The sequence below is a fragment of the Colobus angolensis genome, unplaced genomic scaffold (genome assembly GCF_000951035.1).
Source record: "Colobus angolensis palliatus isolate OR3802 unplaced genomic scaffold, Cang.pa_1.0 Scaffold41, whole genome shotgun sequence".
Classification (NCBI taxonomy): Eukaryota; Metazoa; Chordata; class Mammalia; order Primates; family Cercopithecidae; genus Colobus; species Colobus angolensis.
Genome location: NW_012117488.1, coordinates 1,806,482 through 1,810,824, shown reverse-complemented (window position 1 = coordinate 1,810,824; position 4,343 = coordinate 1,806,482). Strand labels below are relative to the sequence as shown.

The window sequence follows — 4,343 nt, the reverse complement described above, 5'->3', positions numbered from 1 at the left end:
CTCCGTCTCAAAAAAAAAAAAAAAAAAGATCCAGAGAATATTGGGTCAATCCCCAATCTAATGCCCCCAGTCAGGTTCCTAGAAGGATTAGGTTCCCATGGTCCCAGTTTCTGCTTCCATGGAAACCCTTAGATTACCTATCCCAGGTAAACTCTGTATAACTTTGATCACGGCGTGAAATTTGCTGTGATTCTACAAAATGCATTCATAAAAGGTGTGGCTGGCGTGTGTGTGTGAGTGTGTGTGTGTGTAGCAGATTTTACTAAAGATTTGAGAGAGATTGAAAGGTATTTGTATCTCAAAATAGAAATAATGAGCATATACTCCAACCACCTGCTGTGTGGCTTGACCTAATTTTCTTCTTCCCTTCTAGCCTGTCCGTGTCCGTGCTCTCCTGATTCACCTCCTCCTACTTCCAAGCCTGTTCACTCCAATGTAAAGTAGGCAGTTTAGCTGTCTCTTTGTACCTTGGCTTAATCCGACCCTTGCTCCCAGTGTCTCATGCTTCTGTGTCCCTCTTTTCCTCCTTCACTTAGACATTTTCCTTACCATAAATGATTTCATGCTAAGAATTCTCGGAATTCCCATAGCAGCTTTTAGAATATTAATTTTTCTCACTTTTATGCATTTTGGATCAGGTTCTCTTGTTCATTTTGATTTTTTTCTTCACCTCTTCCCCCAATTTCTTCCCCCTTTTTCTCTCCCTCTTCCTACATAAAGACACCATGTAACTCCATTCTCAAGCCTTTTTCCTCCAAAAGCAGCTGAGAGTTGTCCTTGAAAGAAAATGGTGGAATTCCTCCATGTGATGATGTGTGTGGATGAGCTGCTGGTGATTAACTGAGCCTCGGGGCTTTGTAAAAGGGGATGCGGTTGGGCACTTTCTCCCTGCCCCTACTCCAAGCACTCTTTCTTAGTCCTGTACCAACAGCCTGAAACCCTACAACTATTCTTTTGAGATTTGCTTTGTAGCCTTTCTTTAAGGCTTGTTTTCCACCCTGATCTTTAAATTACTGTGTAAAGAAAAAGAAACGTGGAGTATAGGTCTGATTAGGCAGACTTCTCAAAAGGATAGGAAAGATAAAACAAAAACTTCCTAATTCTCACAGGCTACTGTTACACAGACATGGCAAAAACACTGTTTAACCTTTTTTGTTAAAAGAAGAAGAAGGAAAAGGAGAAGGAGACGGAAGAAGAAGGAAAAAGAAGAAAGAAGAGAAGAAAGAAGCCTGCCTGCCTTATTTTTTTTTCCTTATTTTTCTCTTTGAAAATTCTGATCCTTTTCTCAGTTCTTCCCAACATTGCAGTGTTCAGAAATACAGTTTCTATTTAACACGGAGGGTAACTTCCTCACTCTTGTAGCTATGGCACTGTTTAAGTCTTCATACTGTTTACTGTTGGACCTCTTAACCTGGCTGTTTCTTTTTGTAGTCCTGGATTTGACAGCCAGCCCTCACATTCTTTTGGAATTCTACTCAGAGCTGCCTCTCTGCAGGAATCTTCTTGTGATGTGTTCCCTCAGCAACATGAGATGCTACTGTTCTTAGTGACTAAATTCCAGTATTGTTTTCTTCTCAGGGCTCATTTCTGGATGATTAACAGCTTTTAGAAAATAGATCACTGTCTTTATTCTCCTGAGATTTGAGTAGGCACGCTTCAAAAAATATCTTCATGAAGGAATGAAAGAGAAATATGAAGTCAAAAGAGTGAAGAGAACTTCTGGAGATTGCCTGTGGTATAAGCTTCCTACACTGGGCTGTTCTCTACAAAGCCATCCTAGCAGAAGCTAGGTGAAATGAGAAGAATGTGGGGAGTGGTGGAAGAACACTAGGCTGGAAAGAAAAGACAGGTTTAAATTCCTGTTCTGCCATTTCCTAACTGCGTGAACGTGTGCAGGTCATTGAAGTTTTCTAAACCTTGGTCAGTTTCTTCTTCTGTTGAATGGAAAGAATGTGACCTACTTCTCCAGCATGGCAGATTCCAGCTAATTAGACATTTTTGTGCAAAATATAAAAGCACAGTTGCACTGTGTGGCCATAACCCCAAGTGCACACAGCTGAGTGAGAGGTACACAAGCTAGATTTCAGCCTACACTTGCCCTTCAGCTGGGCACCCTGCTACAGTGCATAACCTACAATCCTATACGGCAGCCAGGCTAATTTTTTGTATTTTTAGTAGAGACGGGGTTTCACCATATTAGCCAGGATGGTTTCGATCTCCTGACCTCATGATCTGCCCGCCTGGGTCTCCAAAGTGCTGGGATTACAAGCGTGAGCCACTGTGCCTGGCCTGTATGTTCATCATATAATTAACAATGTCATATTAACAATAGTTCAAGGGTGTCACTCTTGAAGAATGTGCTCAAGGAAGCACATTCCTTTTCCCTGCTGATCTCTGGCCCCCTCCCTCTGCCTACTTCCCAAGTTGTTGGAGCATTAAATGAGATCATGAACAGGAAAGCATCTGGAACATGATCCCAAGCCCTTCTCTTTTATGTTTCTTCAAGATAGTCTAGTATTTGTCTGAGTTTTCTCCTGGTGGTTTTTTGTTTGTTTGTTTTTTGTTTTTATTTTATTCCAGGGGTTTCCAAAGTATGGTGCTTGAATCCCGAGAAATATGATGAATGCTCCATTGATATGCAAAATAAAAGTGAAAACTTTTCTCTATATTTATTTTAAACTTGAAATAAGTTAGCTTTTTGATTATTTGACATATTGATTGATGTCAATATTCATTAATTATAGGAAGACATAAATATAGTGGGTAGGCATACTCAACATTTTCCTCTAAGTAATAGAAATGTTTGAAGACCACTGCTGAATTCTCACATCTCAGTAGCCATCTGAATCCTCTAAATGCAATCGCATTTGTTGTTCTTACCTGCATTCTTTTGATTTAAATAGTAAATAGTTGCCCCCTGCTGTATCTTCCAAGACAGAACTTTATAAATCTTGTGGTGAAACCTCCTCTCTTCCCGCAATCTCATTTCTTGTTATCTGCATAAGACATGGCAAGCAGTAAGCCTTTTCCGTAAAATGTGACTTGCTTGTGCAAAATGATTTGTTAAGATAAAGTCAAATTGGGATCCTTCTGACTTAATCCTAGACATTCGGGAAAGTGCGGATATGGGCTCTGGGTCTAGGTGATTCTGAGCTAGATGACATTAGGCAAGTTACTTAACCTGAGTCCATGCCTCAGTCTCCTCATCTATAAAATGGAAATAATAAGAGTGCTTGCTGTCATCTGATTAAGAGGGCAATTAACAGAATTAATGCCCATGACTTTATGAAAAGACGATCAATTGCATATTAAGCACAACAGAAGTTTGCTGCTGTCATCACTGTAATCACCATCTTCATCTTCATTCCTGGAAGAGGTGTCCTGCACACCCAGACTGATAACAACCCTGAACTGGAAGGACTATTGGCAATTTTGGATTCATTTCCTTTCTCAGCAAATATACACTGGTGGTCTTCCATGTACTAGACACTTTACGAAGTGTTGGGTGCTTCACTCTGTCGTCAGCCTCGTGCTTCTATATGGTGGGATGCTAGTTCCCTTGTCACCAGCTTGTGGTCACCTTACCATGCTATAGCAGACCACTTTACAATGGGTTCAGTTTCTATGCCTATAATCAAGGTAAAGGACTTTGATGTGGCAAAATCACTAACCACTGTTGGTGCAGAATCACTAAACATTGTGGATTTCCAGCCATTTGACATTTTAAGGTACAAATAGACTTTCCCTGCATTATTAATTCCACATGTCATTGCTGAATACTCTTTGGTTATTCTTCCTTTGAATTGTCAACTTTTTGTTTATAGAGTTCCACTTACATGGGCCTCCTCCTGAAGATGATTCCTCTAGGTCGATTCAGTGTGTATTCTGTCACATCCTACCTTATCTTCAAAAAGGGTGCATTCATTCTCTCTTTCCCAAATTGCAATTTTTTGAGTCGGCTGGACATTCTTACAGCTTAATATTCTTTTCAACAAACTGAAGCATTGGTAGAAGGATGGTGGTTCTCAATGTAATATTTTGTGTGAAATGCTAGCAAACCTAAACAATTATTTTACTATTGAACACTTCTGTATTTGTTTATCTCTCTCTGAAGGAATAGTTTTTATAAAAGCTTAGCAAAATTTCCATTACATTCATTCGTATTAATCTATATATACGGTCTAGAATATGTGTAGAAAAAGAGGGGGGAAACAAAATAGGAATTTCTTTCATAGTTCCTCGTTCTTATCTTTCTGCTTCTCATACACAGACTGATACAATCTTTGGGGACATCTAACTCAAGATTGAGTCTGAGAAGGTGATATACTTCCCAGATTGGTGAC

General features: G+C 39.7%; 1 protein-coding gene across 1 annotated transcript in view; it reads left to right on the top strand.

Moving 5' to 3' along the window:
• Positions 1–4,343, top strand: part of LRRC8C (leucine rich repeat containing 8 family, member C) — a 48,303-nt gene that overhangs the window by 36,535 nt on the left and 7,425 nt on the right. The window lies entirely within an intron of this gene.